This window comes from Toxorhynchites rutilus, chromosome 3 (genome assembly GCF_029784135.1).
Source record: "Toxorhynchites rutilus septentrionalis strain SRP chromosome 3, ASM2978413v1, whole genome shotgun sequence".
In the NCBI taxonomy this organism is placed as follows: Eukaryota; Metazoa; Arthropoda; class Insecta; order Diptera; family Culicidae; genus Toxorhynchites; species Toxorhynchites rutilus.
Window position 1 is genome coordinate 243784850 of NC_073746.1, and position 10299 is coordinate 243795148.

Here is a 10299-nt window from a genome sequence, read left to right on the forward strand (position 1 = left end):
ATAGATAAACCGATGGATCGAACTAATACGGACAATACCCCGTCTTGCCTTCCCTTGCCTATAGTTCGTTGGTCGAAAATACGGAATGATTAGCGAAACGAATCGGCATCACTGGTGGTTGCTTTTTCTTCAACGATGAAGTGTCATCCCATACAAAACAACTGATCATACAACTGGTGAGTACGGAAATTGTTTTGCTTTCTATTAATTTCTAATTTTATATTTTATCATTAATTATTTCATTTTATTTCTGAGAATTTTCAGCAAAACAAGTCTTGAGAGATCATCAAGACAGGTGAGTTCAGGTTTACGTTGTTTACATTCGATTCGAGTGATACTGCATTTTCGCCTTTCCTCCTCGATTCCTCATGTTCATATTTAACCTATTTTTAACATCTTACAGCTACTATATACAAAAGGGGAACACTTGCTTAAAATTTCAATAAAAGGGAACAACTCAGAGCTTCTACTTCTATTGGAAAAATAAACTTTTTTTTATAACTGGTGAATATGGGGGAATCAACGAGCAATGACCCTTCTTCAAAAAATCATTACTCGAAAATCGATTTTTTCATTTAAATATTATGTTTTACAAAGTTCTTTGGAAGTTACTGTCAAATTTCAAGAACAGCAATATCGAAAATTAATTCTACGCACGATTTTACATGAAATTGATACAAAAATTGAATTAATGATGAAAAGTGTAATTTTGTGTAATCACCATCATACATAGTTTAAAATATTCGAAGAGGTTCGCAGATGTATATAGAAATATTTTATTTCTAGAAGATGAGCCACATGTCCCCAACATCAATTTGCCCAAGGATATCACAATAAAATAACTAAGATACCACCTGAGAACTATGATAATACCACAACACAACAACTGTACGATGGAATGTAAAAAAAAACTATTGATAGTAAATGGATACAAAATAGTTCCAGTTTATTTTGTCAGGATGCCGAAAGCTACTTCTTTTGAAGCAAAACCAGCTTCTACCAATTTATCCACGAGTATCACGAAACGTCAGTTTCGTGGTAATGAACTTATACATTACTATTTTAGCACAATAACCACAAACTTCAATCAATTTTATTTGATTTTTGTTTGTTTTTCAATGCACAAATAAGTAATTATGTCATCATTATGATTTTTGTTATAGATACTAGAAGTAACTATACAGTTTTATTACAGACAAAAAAAATTGGATATCATGAACAGATATATCATTGCGAAAAATGCTATAAAGAACATAAGCGTTGACATCCAAGCATCTCAGAAGACGAATATTTGTTCGGACAGCAAAATTCGCCTATCAGTAAGATCTGACGAAGATCTATCAACTCTTGAAGGGAGAAATTGGCTTACGAGAGAGATTCAACATAGAGTCATCTGAATCATTGTACGGTTTTTTTCATCTACTGTGCAGCTGCTGTTCGCAAACGTGGACTGGTAAGTCTGCGTATAATGCTCAGTATGGCACAGCATCTGGCAATGCGTCTGAGCTTCATGTAGTTGCTGTTCTAATAGGTACATATTTTCTAACTTGTCATGTTTTCCGATTTTCCAACTCTCCGACTCTTTCTAACAAATGGAGTTTTATTCTTGTTTTTTTATTTCTTTTCAGATGTTGCACAAACAAAATTCCATGTTGATCGAAGCCGTTCCAAAACTGAATTCTGGAGAGTGCTACATAACTCTTAATGAAGCAGTAGCTTCTCGTTGGAAGCGTAAAACATTGACAATCTTCCTGGCTAGCAGACCGGCGAACCTTATCCGGTAACAAGATTTAAATAATTTTGATAATGTTAAATGATAATGATAAAAAAAATGGATGGGTTATATCTATGATAAAACCGCAAGGTTAACGTGGGACTATCATCTTAGCCGGATTAGTAATCAATGAATCCATTTTCGAATTCAATTGAATTCAACACATTTTCTTTGTATGTAAAAAATTTGAACAAACGCCAAAAATACCCCTGACTTGCATGCGTTTATGATGCCGATTTCCTCAGGCTGCTTGGTTTTGAAGTCTGTGTTAGGGAACACATTTTATTGAGAACAGAAGTTCCCCCAACTTTCATGTATTTGCAATGCCGATTTCCTCAGGCTGCTTGGTTTTGAAGTCTGTGTTGGAGAAACCGTAAATCGCGACCAATTAAAACATGGCAGTTAGGGCGTTTAGATAAGGCTTTACATTTTGCCGTTATTCTATTGTTTTTCTCATGAAAAATCTTTTTTTTTAAATTGTGATAGATGCGTAGAAATATTTTCTATCAATTGATGCAAACAACTTTCTGATCGATTTTGAAACGATCGTGGTCTAAGCATGCTAAATTTTTCATTTTTTTCCTGCATGTTCTGTGTTTAGGTTTTCATTTTTACCTCACTCCCGCATTCTAATGAACTAATATGAATACTCTATAATACTGTGTAGATGAATATAATCTGCATTTAATAATTTACTATTCCAATAAGGTCGATTAAAAAACTTAAGAGAAACAAATATCCAGAATTGTGCAAGTAAATAAATATTGTTCAAAATCGAAACAAAAGGTTCGCTGTACTTTATAAAATAAAAGAATCTATATTTCTAGAAGATGAGCCATATGTCCAAAAAAATTGGATATCATGACAGATATATCATTGCGAAAAATGCTATAAAGAACATAAGCGTTGACATCCAAACATCTCAAAAGACGAATATTTGTTCGGACAGCAAAATTCGCCTATCAGTAAGATCTGACGAAGATCTATCAACTCTTGAAGGGAGAAATTGGCTTACGAGAGAGATTCAACATAGAGTCATCTGAATCATTGTACAGTTTTTTTCATCTACTGTGCAGCTGCTGTTCGCAAACTTGGACTGGTAAGTCTGCGTATAATGCTCAGTATGGCACAGCATCTGGCAATGCGTCTGAGCTTCATGTAGTTGCTGTTCTAATAGGTACATATTTTCTAACTTGTCATGTTTTCCGATTTTCCAACTCTCCGACTCTTTCTGACAAATGGAGTTTTATTCTTGTTTTTTTTTTATTTCTTTTCAGATGTTGCACAAACAAAATTCCATGTTGATCGAAGCCGTTCCAAAACTGAATTCTGGAGAGTGCTACATAACTCTTAATGAAGCGGTAGCTTCTCGTTGGAAGCGTAAAACATTGACAATCTTCCTGGCTAGCAGACCGGCGAACCTTATCCGGTAACAAGATTTAAAAAATTTTGATAATGTTAAATGATAATGATAAAAAAATGGATGGGTTATATCTATGATAAAACCGCAAGGTTAACGTGGGACTATCATCTTAGCCGGATTAGTAATCAATGAAACCATTTTCGAATTCAATTGAATTCAACACATTTTCTTTGTATGTAAAAAATTTGAACAAACGCCAAAAATACCTGACTTGCATGCGTTTACGATGCCGATTTCCTCAGGCTGCTTGGTTTTGAAGTCTGTGTTAGGGAACACATTTTATTGAGAACAGAAGTTCCCCCAACTTTCATGTATTTGCAATGCCGATTTCCTTAGGCTGCTTGGTTTTGAAGTCTGTGTTGGAGAAACCGTAAATCGCGACCAATTAAAACATGGCAGTTAGGGCGTTTAGATAAGGCTTTACATTTTGCCGTTATTCTATTGTTTTTCTCATGAAAAATCAATTTTTTTTTAATTGTGATAAATGTGTAGAAATATTTTCTATCAATTGATGTAAACAACTTTCTGATCGATTTTGAAGCGATCGTGTTATAAGCATTCTAAATTTTTCATTTTTTTTCCTGCATGTTCTGTGTTTAGGTTTTCATTTTTACCTCACTCCCGCATTCTAATGAACTAATATGAATACTCTATAATACGGTGTAGATGAATATAATCTGCATTTAATAAATTACTATTCCAAAAAGGTCGATTAAAAAACTTAAGAGAAACAAATATCCAGAATTGTGCAAGTAAATAAATATTGTTCAAAATCGAAACAAAAGGTTCGCTGTACTTTATTAAATAAAAGAATCTATATTTCTAGAAGATGAGCCACATGTCCCCAACATCAATTTGCCCAAGGATATCACAATAAAATAACTAAGATACCACCTGAGAACATTGATAATACCACAACACAACAACTGTACGATGGAATGTAAAAAAAACTATTGATAGTAAATGGATACAAAATATTTCCAGTTTATTTTGTCAGGATGCCGAAAGCTACTTCTTTTGAAGCAAAACCAGCTTCTACCAATTTATCCACGAGTATCACGAAACGTCAGTTTCGTGGTAATGAACTTATACATTACTATTTTAGCACAATAACCACAAACTTCAATCAATTTTATTTGATTTTTGTTTGTTTTTCAATGCACAAATAAGTTATTATGTCATTATTATGATTTTTTTTATAGATACTAGAAGTAACTATACAGTTTTATTACAGACAAAAAAAATTGGATATCATGACAGATATATCATCGCGAAAAATGCTATAAAGAACATAAGCGTTGACATCCAAACATCTCAAAAGACGAATATTTGTTCGGACAGCAAAATTCGCCTATCAGTAAGATCTGACGAAGATCTATCAACTCTTGAAGGGAGAAATTGGCTTACGAGAGAGATTCAACATAGAGTCATCTGAATCATTGTACAGTTTTTTTCATCTACTGTGCAGCTGCTGTTCGCAAACTTGGACTGGTAAGTCTGCGTATAATGCTCAGTATGGCACAGCATCTGGCAATGCGTCTGAGCTTCATGTAGTTGCTGTTCTAATAGGTACATATTTTCTAACTTGTCATGTTTTCCGATTTTCCAACTCTCCGACTCTTTCTGACAAATGGAGTTTTATTCTTGTTTTTTTTTTATTTCTTTTCAGATGTTGCACAAACAAAATTCCATGTTGATCGAAGCCGTTCCAAAACTGAATTCTGGAGAGTGCTACATAACTCTTAATGAAGCGGTAGCTTCTCGTTGGAAGCGTAAAACATTGACAATCTTCCTGGCTAGCAGACCGGCGAACCTTATCCGGTAACAAGATTTAAAAAATTTTGATAATGTTAAATGATAATGATAAAAAAATGGATGGGTTATATCTATGATAAAACCGCAAGGTTAACGTGGGACTATCATCTTAGCCGGATTAGTAATCAATGAAACCATTTTCGAATTCAATTGAATTCAACACATTTTCTTTGTATGTAAAAAATTTGAACAAACGCCAAAAATACCTGACTTGCATGCGTTTACGATGCCGATTTCCTCAGGCTGCTTGGTTTTGAAGTCTGTGTTAGGGAACACATTTTATTGAGAACAGAAGTTCCCCCAACTTTCATGTATTTGCAATGCCGATTTCCTTAGGCTGCTTGGTTTTGAAGTCTGTGTTGGAGAAACCGTAAATCGCGACCAATTAAAACATGGCAGTTAGGGCGTTTAGATAAGGCTTTACATTTTGCCGTTATTCTATTGTTTTTCTCATGAAAAATCAATTTTTTTTTAATTGTGATAAATGTGTAGAAATATTTTCTATCAATTGATGTAAACAACTTTCTGATCGATTTTGAAGCGATCGTGTTATAAGCATTCTAAATTTTTCATTTTTTTTCCTGCATGTTCTGTGTTTAGGTTTTCATTTTTACCTCACTCCCGCATTCTAATGAACTAATATGAATACTCTATAATACGGTGTAGATGAATATAATCTGCATTTAATAAATTACTATTCCAAAAAGGTCGATTAAAAAACTTAAGAGAAACAAATATCCAGAATTGTGCAAGTAAATAAATATTGTTCAAAATCGAAACAAAAGGTTCGCTGTACTTTATTAAATAAAAGAATCTATATTTCTAGAAGATGAGCCACATGTCCCCAACATCAATTTGCCCAAGGATATCACAATAAAATAACTAAGATACCACCTGAGAACATTGATAATACCACAACACAACAACTGTACGATGGAATGTAAAAAAAACTATTGATAGTAAATGGATACAAAATATTTCCAGTTTATTTTGTCAGGATGCCGAAAGCTACTTCTTTTGAAGCAAAACCAGCTTCTACCAATTTATCCACGAGTATCACGAAACGTCAGTTTCGTGGTAATGAACTTATACATTATTATTTTAGCACAATAACCACAAACTTCAATCAATTTTATTTGATTTTTGTTTGTTTTTCAATGCACAAATAAGTTATTATGTCATTATTATGATTTTTTTTATAGATACTAGAAGTAACTATACAGTTTTATTACAGACAAAAAAAATGGATATCATGACAGATATATCATTGCGAAAAATGCTATAAAGAACATAAGCGTTGACATCCAAACATCTCAAAAGACGAATATTTGTTCGGACAGCAAAATTCGCCTATCAGTAAGATCTGACGAAGATCTATCAACTCTTGAAGGGAGAAATTGGCTTACGAGAGAGATTCAACATAGAGTCATCTGAATCATTGTACAGTTTTTTTCATCTACTGTGCAGCTGCTGTTCGCAAACTTGGACTGGTAAGTCTGCGTATAATGCTCAGTATGGCACAGCATCTGGCAATGCGTCTGAGCTTCATGTAGTTGCTGTTCTAATAGGTACATATTTTCTAACTTGTCATGTTTTCCGATTTTCCAACTCTCCGACTCTTTCTAACAAATGGAGTTTTATTCTTGTTTTTTTTTTATTTCTTTTCAGATGTTGCACAAACAAAATTCCATGTTGATCGAAGCCGTTCCAAAACTGAATTCTGGAGAGTGCTACATAACTCTTAATGAAGCGGTAGCTTCTCGTTGGAAGCGTAAAACATTGACAATCTTCCTGGCTAGCAGACCGGCGAACCTTATCCGGTAACAAGATTTAAATAATTTTGATAATGTTAAATGATAATGATAAAAAAATGGATGGGTTATATCTATGATAAAACCGCAAGGTTAACGTGGGACTATCATCTTAGCCGGATTAGTAATCAATGAAACCATTTTCGAATTCAATTGAATTCAACACATTTTCTTTGTATGTAAAAAATTTGAACAAACGCCAAAAATAACCCTGACTTGCATGCGTTTACGATGCCGATTTCCTCAGGCTGCTTGGTTTTGAAGTCTGTGTTAGGGAATACATTTTTATTGAGAACAGAAGTTCCCCCAACTTTCATGTATTTGCAATGCCGATTTCCTCCGGCTGCTTGGTTTTGAAGTCTGTTGGGGATGATGGGGGAAATGGAGTTTTATTCTTGTTTTTTTTTATTTCTTTTCAGATGTTGCACAAACAAAATTCCATGTTGATCGAAGCCGTTCCAAAACTGAATTCTGGAGAGTGCTACATAACTCTTAATGAAGCGGTAGCTTCTCGTTGGAAGCGTAAAACATTGACAATCTTCCTGGCTAGCAGACCGGCGAACCTTATCCGGTAACAAGATTTAAATAATTTTGATAATGTTAAATGATAATGATAAAAAAATGGATGGGTTATATCTATGATAAAACCGCAAGGTTAACGTGGGACTATCATCTTAGCCGGATTAGTAATCAATGAAACCATTTTCGAATTCAATTGAATTCAACACATTTTCTTTGTATGTAAAAAATTTGAACAAACGCCAAAAATACCTGACTTGCATGCGTTTACGATGCCGATTTCCTCAGGCTGCTTGGTTTTGAAGTCTGTGTTAGGGAACACATTTTTATTGAGAACAGAAGTTCCCCCAACTTTCATGTATTTGCAATGCCGATTTCCTCAGGCTGCTTGGTTTAGAAGTCTGTGTTGGAGAAACCGTAAATCGCGACCAATTAAAACATGGCAGTTAGGGCGTTTAGATAAGGCTTTACATTTTGCCGTTATTCTATTGTTTTTCTCATGAAAAATCAATTTTTTTTAAATTGTGATAGATGTGTAGAAATATTTTCTATCAATTGATGTAAACAACTTTCTGATCGATTTAGAATCGATCGTGTTATAAGCATTCTAAATTTTTCATTTTTTCCTGCATGTTCTGTGTTTAGGTTTTCATTTTTACCTCACTCCCGCATTCTAATGAACTAATATGAATACTCTATAATACGGTGTAGATGAATATAATCTGCATTTAATAATTTACTATCCCAAAAAGGTCGATTAAAAAACTTAAGAGAAACAAATATCCATAATTGTGCAAGTAAATAAATATTGCTCAAAATCGAAACAAAAGGTTCGCTGTACTTTATAAAATAAAAGAATCTATACTTTCGAAATTTAAAGTTTCGCCTAGAAATCATAAGTGAATCGTAATAAGTAAAAGTCTTGCAGAAGAGAAACAAAATAATTGTTTTTTTTATTAAATGCTTGCACTGCTTGCCGTGAACTGGCTCTAATTCAACAAGTACGCTTGTTACAATTGAGGGGCTCAGAACGCAAAGGGTGTAAGTGTTCCAAAAACGTTCCAATTTGAGTTTGCTATAGAATCTGATAGATGAGGTTCTGACCTACCTTCCACATTGTCAAATACAGCTGGGAATGAGTTTGCAGCTAAGTTATGACCAATAGAGAGAGTCGATGTAGAGAAATCGATCAAATCACTTACACCCCTTTCATTCTAAGCCCCTCAATTATTCTCTTTTAGGAGGTGTGTACATGCAGAACGATGCCTCTGATGGTGCCTTTTGACACTAGCTCTTCAGTTATGAAAATGGTGTCCAAGCTATAAGAGCAACGCATCTGAATTCTACTCGCGCATATCGAAAATTCTAATCATTCACACGTCAATCTGGGGAAATAATGAATAACATGATACGATGAAATGAAAGACATGGTTCAAACATGCATCAGGCAATAGGTGGCAGACATTTATTTAGCTTGTGTCACTGGACACATTTTCTGGAACATCGCTGCTATGACCGGATTTGGCATGTATGCCGCTAACAATCTGCAGCTTGTGCCTAAAGGCAAGAACCCCTCAAACTCGCCAGAGATCAGCTCAATCGTAAAAAATTGGGCCATCGTCAAGCGAAACCTGAAGAAGACCTCACGAAACTGTTGGGAGCGTGAAATAGTTTAAGACAAACTGACGCTCTGAGGATAAAAAAGTAGACAAAGTGGTGTACAAAATAATCTGATAGCAGGAGTGAAATGAAAGGCCCGGCAATTCAGAATCGGTCTACTGGAAGATTAGCAGAATATTTTTTCTGTATTTTACCAGGTGTACGAGTTGAAATAGTCCGGTTCATGTTTTGGATATTGCTAGCAGACATTAAACTTCAAAAATATGTTAGTGTCATTCTGTATAAAACCAAAGTAACTTGGTTGCGTATTAAAAATGTCGAGTTTCGTTCCGAAAAAAGAGCATTCACTATTTTTGTTTTTTTCATTTGAAAGTAAAAAGCGGTCGAAGCACATCGTTTGCTTGTTGAAGCTTATGGTGAACATGCTCCAGAAGTAAAAACAGGAAGTGGGTTATATCTATGGTATAACCGCAAGGGTGACGTAGGACTATCGTTGAATTAGAGATCATTTGTTTGAAGTTGAATCAAAATCCATTCTGAATGAATGAATAAATGAATATTTGGGGGACTTCGAAAACGAGAGCGTTACGTTGGAGGCACAAGGTTTTATGCATCCAATATAGGATACGAAAAACCTTGTTCTGAAGAATAATCTTCAGAAGCTTTCCTGCTAACTGCACTTGATTGACAAATCACAAAACCAAATGTATTATATGGATATTTTATGGATAGAAAACATTAAAATAAACTCTTTCGCTTGAATGTAATTTTTAATTCCAAGGGGAACTGGCAGATTATTTTCCCGCAACGATTAGATATTTCCACATTTTCCTCGATACTGGAAGCCCACCAGTGGTTAATACTTACTCGATAACCACCTGTTAATAGCACTTGATTGAAAAATATTTGGTCACAGTGTTACATGGATAGAAAACATTCAAATAAACTCTTTCACGTGAATGTATTTTTAAATTCCCAGAGGAACTGGCAGATTATTTTCCAGCAATGATTAGATCTTTCCGGAACTTTCTCGATGCTGAATGGCATCCAAACGGAAAGAATTCTGCGCGTGTATGTGTCGATCCGTCGCCGTCCACCTCCTCCAGCACGTTATGCAGCGATGTTGTCTTGTCGATGTCCTCACGAAAAATGAATGCGTCTCACCACCAGAATATCGCTTAAGTATGCTTTTTGTGTGTGATTGAATCGAGAGAAGGTGTGGTTTACGATGGCAATTTGGAAGGCAAACTAGAGGGGAATGAACTTCCTGAGCTCGAAACTTTCGGCGACTGAGCAATAATCGATTGCGTGCGCATACAATATTAGATACGGAAATA

General features: G+C 34.8%; 1 long non-coding RNA gene across 1 annotated transcript; it reads left to right on the plus strand.

Annotated features, from left to right (window-relative positions):
- Positions 1-156: 156 nt before the first annotated feature.
- Positions 157-7779, plus strand: LOC129777908 (uncharacterized). The gene is made up of 9 exons (XR_008743321.1): positions 157-295; positions 787-1531; positions 1629-1780; positions 3052-3203; positions 4432-4766; positions 4867-5018; positions 6247-6580; positions 6681-6832; positions 7243-7779. It is a non-coding gene; the product is annotated as an uncharacterized LOC129777908 (long non-coding RNA).
- The last annotated feature ends 2520 nt before the right edge of the window (positions 7780-10299 follow it).